Source organism: Austrofundulus limnaeus, unplaced genomic scaffold, assembly GCF_001266775.1.
Source record: "Austrofundulus limnaeus strain Quisiro unplaced genomic scaffold, Austrofundulus_limnaeus-1.0 Scaffold49, whole genome shotgun sequence".
Classification (NCBI taxonomy): domain Eukaryota; kingdom Metazoa; phylum Chordata; class Actinopteri; order Cyprinodontiformes; family Rivulidae; genus Austrofundulus; species Austrofundulus limnaeus.
The window spans coordinates 513,782-522,059 of record NW_013952451.1 but is presented as its reverse complement, the minus strand read 5'-3'; the positions used below and the strand labels follow the sequence as shown (position 1 = coordinate 522,059).

The following is an 8,278-nucleotide window of genomic DNA, read 5'->3' as shown; positions in this document are numbered from 1 at the left end:
TGATTGGCTGATTAGAAATTAAGTGTTAACGAGCAGTTGGACAGGTGTACCTAATAAAGTGGCCGGTGAGTGTATATATATATATATATGCTACCTTCAGTTGACATGAAAATGCTGTATATATCAAAAATAAATGTAACTTTAGCATCATTCTATCTAACCACATTGAAATTGGTCTCTGTCTCTTTAAGAACCTCCTACTGTTTCTGACACTCCCACTTCAGCACTGCTTCATGGGAAGGGGTACTCTGTGGGGCAGGAACCTGGCTGCAGACTGAGCTCCAGGGAGGAGCTTTGTACAAACAGGCGGTGCTATGTAGCACCAAGTGTTTAAGCAGCTCCACATGACTACCACAAGAGATTCAAGGATTTCTCAAACATGCATGCATCACACTCTGGGTGTGTTTTTAATGAGATAATGAAGTTATAACATGCTATAAAGCTAAAAGAAAAATCTATTTTGAACCCCCCCCCCCCCAATCAGAATCATCATCAGATTCAGAATACTTTGAGGGAAATTACAGTTACAGCTGCAGATGTTAAAGTAAAAATGATTAGAGAATACATCAGCACACTAGAATAAAATAAGTTACTACACTGTGGGAAAGTTTTGCCCCACCTTTCTTCACCATTATTGGCTCATTGGGTTTTAGCAGGTAATCATTTTGTAGTTATGTTGCAGTATTTCATCCGAGTTGTGGTCAAAAATTTTATTGGTGCAAAATTTGGATTTTTTTTCCTCTTTTCAYCCACCTTGTTCCAGATTTGCTCCAGTATTGAAGATCTCTGTTTTAATTTAGGCCACACTTCAGATATTAGGCAGCTGGCCTCATACATAACTTGCAATGTTTTTGGTGTGCAGAGGAGTTCACAGTCAGCACTGACTGAAAAGCATGCAGATGTTAAAGCAGCACAAACCATCAGCCTACACTCCCGTGCTTGAAAACTGTCATGAGGCACTTATTGTAWCATGCTGCATTTAGTAAATATCGAACGAATTTCTGAAATTCACAGATACTTTGTCTTTTTTAAGAGAAAACAGACACTGCCAGGAAATTCTTCCAAGCAGGTTGTACATGTTTGGACTATTCTAATTGCGTGGTCACAAAGTGACCGCTTCATGTGTCAGTCAAGGCCTGTTGAGGCCAAGGAGTAGGCCTTGGGTTTTTCTTTTTTTGGCAGTTAATACAAAAAACACCGACACTCACTTTGGCATAATTGCCAGTGATTGTTCTGCAGACTTATAAAACCAGAGTCTAGTTTTTCRACCAGCTAGTTTTGCCTTAAGGCTTAGTTTTTTAATAACTAATGACAGATTAATGTGTGATGTGTTGTTCATGTGACACAACCCATTATTTTAACAGCTGATTAGGAACTGAAAAGAGTGTATTTTCTTTAAAGTATGACAGAAAGCTTGTGGGAAAATTTTCATCAAATACACACTTCTCTCTGCAGCATAAAGCATATTTGGCAAAGGAAAAAAAGGAACTGTGTTGGTAAAGGATCAGCTCTTATTACACAATCAACTACACCTAAAGTCAAACAAGCCACCAGACTAATTATGTTTCACAGCGAACAAAAAAAACAACCACAGCTCAGCATTCCACATGAGCTTATATTAGCCTAAGGGCCTAGAAATACTCGGCCTCAGCGGGAGTCTGTGTTCATACGTGATGTGGCTGTTTATCCCGCGGGGACGTGGGCACACTGCGGAGTCACATGCACGTCTTACGGGGAAAAGGACCGCGGTTAAAACCACAAGCGGCTCAAACCCACAAAGTCCACTTCAAAGTGTGGCGCTCTCCTCAGCCCCTACCCTGAGCTGATAACAAGCTRATGTTGTTTTAAAATAACCTGTAAAGAAATTAAACCAATCTTTCTATTTACGCATTTTATTTCTCTGGCTAATGATAAACTATATTAAACTTTTTGGCCATATATTTTTAGCTAAATGGAGYTTTAAAAAAAAGTTGATTGTTCTTGATCCAAACTAACAGGAACTTCTGAAGAATAACATCCCACCCTCAGTTTTTCTGGTTTTTATCTGAAGTGTTAACACAATTCAGAAGGTCTCCATCCAGCTTCCTGTTATTTCTCCTTTAATTCAAATTTCTCAAGAAAAAAAAGGTTAATTGAGCCAATAGTGTTGTTTTAAAAAACCTGAAGTGATTCAYCAGAAGAGAAACTAATTACTGATTAATTAAAGGCCAAGCTTTTCTTGAAGGAATGCATATCTCATTCATCCCATTTAAGGTTATCTAATGAGAAACGACAGAGCTGTCACTATTTTTATTAAACCTCGATAATAACATGCATGATCTCATCTTGAGATGTCACACTTCATGTGTTGTTAATGACTCTCAGCTGCCACATCAAACTTCAGGGTAATATCTGTAAAACAGACTGAATTATAGACTGTTTGTGTTCAAAAAAACCCTGTTAAAACTCCCAGTGATGTCAGTTTGCTGTGTATCTGTCCTGCGTGGAGTTCTTTTTTGACTTTCTGCACGTTAACAGCTTCGTCCTCACTCTGTTGCCTCAGAGCTTTCAGCTTAAAATAGCTCAGCGGTTAAAAAGTTACCCAGCCGCCTTCAGACACTTGAAACACACACAAGCATCTCTACATCTCGGCTCTGCTCGTCACAGCCCAGTGGCCACATTAACTTTACTCAGGGTTTGGCAGCATCCCACACTGGGACATGACTGTGCTTGTTATCGTCCTCACACAGCCAACAGCTGCACGCAGTCCGAGTTTATCTCACTCTTTGTCTCAGAGGRTTTTCAAGCAGCAGCGGCTGTGCTAACCGTCTGAGGCAGCACCTGTTTTCTGGCCGAGGGTGGATTTATGAGGCACAGTAACTGCCTGTTGTTCTATCGTACAAAAATAAAAATGCAGTCAACATTTCTGCTATCATCTCTACACGGCTGCAACTACTGGAGCGAAACTTTGAACAGCATTCGCAACGAGTTTTTCAGATTGTTTAAAAACAAGATGGTTCTCATTGTCATTGTGTGTCACAGACATTTTGAGCATGTTCAAAAAATTGGAACAATTACTTTTTTTCAAATTCACTCAAGAACTTCTTCTCAGTTCATGAAGACCCTAAACCCAAACTGTATAGTATATGCTGTTAAGTGTCAGGAGGACTGTGATCAGTCATACATTGGGGAAACAAAACAGCCACTGTTCAAAAGAATGAGCCAGCACAGAAGAGCTACATCATCAGGTCAGGACTCTGCAGTTTACACTCTTCTACAGGTCAGGACTCTGCAGTTTACACTCATCTACAGGTCAGGACTCTGCAGTTTACACTCTTCTACAGGCCAGCGGTCACTCTTTCAGGGATGAAGATGTTCTCATCCTTGATAGAGAGGAACGTTGGTTTGACAGAGGAGTAGAGGAAGCCATCTTTGTGAAGAAAAACCATCCACCATTAAACAGAGGTGGAGGCCTTTGTGTCCAGTTGTCGTCCTCCTACAGAGCTGTTATTGTAAGTATGACTCAGCCCCCTGTGAGCAAAAGGTGTGAATCAGGGCCCCAACGATAACCAATACAAAGAGGGAAAGAGACAAAAACAAGGGGGTGTTGAGCCCCGCCTGCATTCACTACATACACAAGACATGACACCTAAGAATCACACCATCCAAACCAATAAGTCAGTGATGGGGCACATGACCCTCTWTGAACAATAGAGCTAATCAAGCCTATTGTTAGACCATGGCCTTCTTTTGCATGTGACTAACCTGTTTGTCCACCATGTGGAGGCAGTGCTTATAAGGCTGAGTTCACCTGAAACTCATCAGACTGAAGAAGTCTCTTGGAGGAGAGACAAAACATTTCACTAAAGAAGAACCCAGAGGACCTACTTATTTTTCTTTTTGATATTCAAGAAAAGATATAAGAAAATTATTGCCTGGTTATTTACACCTCAACAGGGTCGGTGTCTAGTTTGTCATGTCGTCATGTGCCCACTGTGTGGACARGTAATCACTGCTGCAAGAAACACTTGGTTTTCTAACCTATCAGCTTTAGCGTTTCCAGCTTCTATAGCCTATCTTCTGTGAAATCACTCCAGTGTGCTATCATCAAGTCTATACAGTGTGATAAAACAACAACAAAACAAATAGCTCAGTTTTATGATCTTGACAATCATTTATGTCATCAATCCACAATCTGTCCCTGTTTGGACCACCTCTGGTAGTTCACAACTTCGCAGAAGAACAAGTCAAAACACACTTGACGTTTTGATTTGGTTCTCACAATTTGGTCTTTGTCAAAGTTGCTGTTAAACTGCCTTGTTTTCTTACAAACCAGTTTCAAGAAATGACTAATCTCTTGCTGCCTTAAATGGCTTAATCTTTCACAGAAGTCTTTGTAGCGAAGAAACCAGATGTAATTCTCCTTATGTTTCACTGACTAACCCTATGAAAGTCCGTTAACTTTATGACAATCAGTGTTCCTTATGTGTGGGAGGAATCTACCGCCTAACCCAATTGCCTAAAATACTATTTTTAAAGGAAAAAGACAGGGAGGAGGTGAATGATGCAATTATATGACATGGAGGTAATTGAGGACAGAGGATGCAGAGGACAGAGTGAGACGGAGGATGACTCACTGAGGCGAGCCCGAAAAAGGAAGCAGACGTAATCAGAGGAGAGTTTCATTTCAGAACAGCTTCTAAACACTCTGGTTTCGTCAACTGTCTGGGTTTTAAAAAAAGAACATGATTTCTCGCTCCACGACGAGCTGATTGGATAATTATCTGTGGAATTACCACATGCATTAGAGCTCCTCCATTAAAAGACAATGAAAGTAAAATAAAATTGATTGCTGCAGTCTGAAAAGCTCAAATATCAAATGTGGAATCAGCTCATAACCAGATATAATAAAATTTATTACTGATCTAGACTGTTATTTTCTTTTAACACCATTAAAGTCATACGCAGGACAAATCTGCACACCTGCAGTGAATAATCTGATTATTAATTTGTCTCAATAATGCAGCTGCTCTTTACAGCCCCTGGAGATTAATTTTATCAAGTGACGGCAGTGTTAGGGTGTGGCTCATAAAAGACATGTAAAGCTGCTCAGGTTGCATAAAAAGGGAAGATACTGCTTCTGAGATTTAGGTGTGGAAATTAAAGACTAGCCCACAGGATCTCACAAAGATAACTAATGTCTTAAATCTACAGTCAAATACAATTCAATAATTTATTCTTTTCCTGGGAAATATGGTTATGCAATTATGTTCCAACGGCATAAACCACAAGCTGGAAAGTTCTGCCAAGAAAAGTTATTTAAAACAGTCAGAGAGAAAAACATTATTTCAAATGGTAAACTGAACAAAAATAGTTGTGCTTAAGTTGAAACTTGACTTTTTTTTTTAGCCATTGATGTATTTCTGGACAAAATACTGGCTCTGTATATCTGCACAGAGGAGGGTAAAACAAACGAATCCATGTAAAAAAAATGCTTATTATCGATTTTTTCCCCTTCCTTCTTTTCTGCATGAACAAGCAACTCATAACAGGAATGTTAAGACACTGTGCTTAACTCAACTTTTGAGTTTTGACATTTTTCTTCCTCTAAAGCAAAACTGTCACCACAAATCAGCCCAATAAATTTGTTTGCGAATACAAGCCCAGTCCGTGATTGCAGAGATAATAATCACAGCACGTGTTAAAAGTATTGCACATTAACAAGCCAAACAAAGAACCTGGACCACTGGATATGCATAATTGTTTTGTTTTACTCCGTAATAAAGATCAGATTAACCACAGTAAACATGTCCGATTCTACCATCTCAAGACTCCTTGAAGTGCTCCCTGAGTATTGTAAGCAAAAATCATTGCTGTGGTTTGTTGCATTCAGATTTAAAACCATCCAACCAAAAGATAATCACCTAATCCAGAGCCTTGGCTGGGCATCAAAGTGAACGATCGCTTCAGATAACCTGGGAGCGCACGTAAAGACGATGTTGGCGAAGTCAGCAGAAGAGGCACATCCTTCCTCTGTCCTGCCAGATGCCACATCCTGACATTTATCTCCCACATGTATACAACCAAAGGGAGGAGACTTGAGAGGGATTCGGGGATGTTTTTGTTGCAACTAGCGACTTTAAATGTGATCAAATAACTTTAATTTAAAATGTAAGCCAGGATACGATTTTCCCTAATCATACGTGTCTGTTTCACTGTGAGCTAAAAGAAAAAACAAGAGTTTTTAAACATATTGGAATTGACTTTTAATATTTGTTCTCAACCTTAACCTGTGTTCAATTATTAGAAAAGTAACAGTGATGCTTCTTTTGCACATAATGCACCAATGACATGCAGCTTCCTTCCATCAGAGGGGAACGGATTGTTTTAACTGTGATGAGAGCTGTGAGGAGGATTAAAGCAATGGGTAAAAAACAACATTCTAGCAACAATTAAACTAGCAAAAAAAAAAAAAAATCAAAGGGTCACAAATTGTGTCTTTTGTATCAGGAAGATGGCACCAGCTATTCTTTCGGTTCGTCTTTTGAAGTTAGGAGCCATTTAAGCCTGAATGATTTATAAACCAGTTATTTGGCAAACAACAAGAAAAACATGAAAATAATCATGGTACTGGACAGTCTGAAAACGTTACAAATACAGTTAGGCTTGGATATGTATATGATAATGTTTTCACCTTTGCCCATGTTTGTTTATTTGTCATGTTATGAACCACTGGACAAATTTTAATGAAATTGTCGCACAATATTCACTGAATCTGCATCTATACCTGCCTGACTTTGGAACCAACCAAATTCAAGATGGCTACCACCGCCAACCAACCTTAGCCAACACATAAGTGGCAATAATTCAGTCAATTTAACAAAATAATAAGATGAGGTAAAAGCTCAGTGGGTGGTGAATGTTATTTTCAAGGTTTCCCCAAAACAAATAAACTGCTGTTGTTCTTTCACCTGCCCACGTCTTCAGGGGCCACCACAGCGAGCCAGCTCGCATGAAAGATTTGTCAACGCTCGACGCCCCTTCCAGACTCAACCTGGGCTCGGACCGGCGGCCTCAGGATAATGAGATGGTGGCACAGACCACTGAGCTACTGCAGCCCTTAAAACAGCCATACTTTAACGCTGCCATTCCTCAACAAGAGATGATCTTAGTCACCTGGCGTGACAGGAAACCGGTGACGTGCACTCCTTCAAGGAACACTTGGCTTTAATAMGATGTCACAGGGTTTAGGAAGCAAATACAAAATGTTGATATTAGAAAAGAAAAGAAAAACTTGGTCAGAGTAGCGCTGCCTTTTTATTATCTGTACACCTTCCAGGTCATGTGCAGAAATAAATGCACCTAAATTATTGTGAAGTTGCTACATTTCCTGTCAGTGACAGATTTGTGTAACTACGTTACCCAAATAGAAAAAGTTGCTCCACAGACAGAGCCACGAATGTGTAGTTGGCCAGTTATATATATAAAAAAGATAATCATGTATTTGTATTTARATGTGTTGTATGTATTTATGTATCATCTTAACCGTCATGTGGCTGATTTCAGGAGGAGTCCTCAGTATGAGGAACTATAGCATCCTGGAATACTGAGTGAACGAGTTTAACCACAAGAAAACGCCTGTTTCAAACACTCCCCAACCCCTCTTACAGTACCTGTTCAACAAGCCGAAAAACAAAGCCAAGTCATCCACTGGTGGGTCTTGGGTCTTCTTCAACGCATGTGTGGCAGTTCCAGGCTGTCAATGCCGGAGTCTGTTCATAGAAAAAAGAAAAGAAAAGAGAAGAGAGCTTACACTCAGTTTGTAACCCTCAAAAACAACATCTTTACATGAAGCCGGACACCTAAAAGGCTGACGGTCACACACGTACATTTTGGCTCTTTTACTCACCGGCTCCTGGTACTCGTCTCAAACTCTGAATTAGTTCTGCAACGTGTGTGTCATCCTCCGACTGTAAAACTACCACTGCTTCCGGTGACACGAACAAATAAAAGCCCGTTGACACGCAACAATCGCGTCTGCTTTCACTMCACCTTAAGTTAAACGTCTCGCTATGGCTTGAAAATAAGTTTACTTAATTACATAACAATAAATGTATAAACACAATAAGGCTATTTAACTTCAAACTCCATTATGAGCCCTTATTTTGAAGGCAAAGCCATTAAGTTCCGGTTTTATTTTGTGACAGTTTCACACCGCTACCGTTAGGCAGTCACTGGTCTTTACTGCGCCTGCGTGAACCATGATTCCATATTTCTACGTGAGAGCGTCGTTCCGTAA

At 39.9% G+C, this 8,278-nt stretch overlaps 1 protein-coding gene across 4 annotated transcripts in view; it reads right to left on the bottom strand.

Annotated features, from left to right (window-relative positions):
* The window catches only part of slc4a2b (solute carrier family 4 member 2b), a 51,838-nt gene that overhangs the window by 33,984 nt on the left and 9,576 nt on the right, over positions 1–8,278 (bottom strand). Inside the window, exons 1-2 of one of the 4 annotated variants that reach the window (XM_014008330.1) lie at positions 7,889–7,958; positions 7,653–7,751 (exon numbers count right to left, since the gene is read on the bottom strand). The gene's annotated coding sequence lies outside the window, so the exon portion shown is untranslated. Of the gene's footprint in view, positions 1–7,652; positions 7,752–7,841; positions 7,959–8,278 lie in introns of those variants that run through there. The other 3 variants (XM_014008329.1, XM_014008331.1, XM_014008332.1) reach the window with 3 other exon arrangements.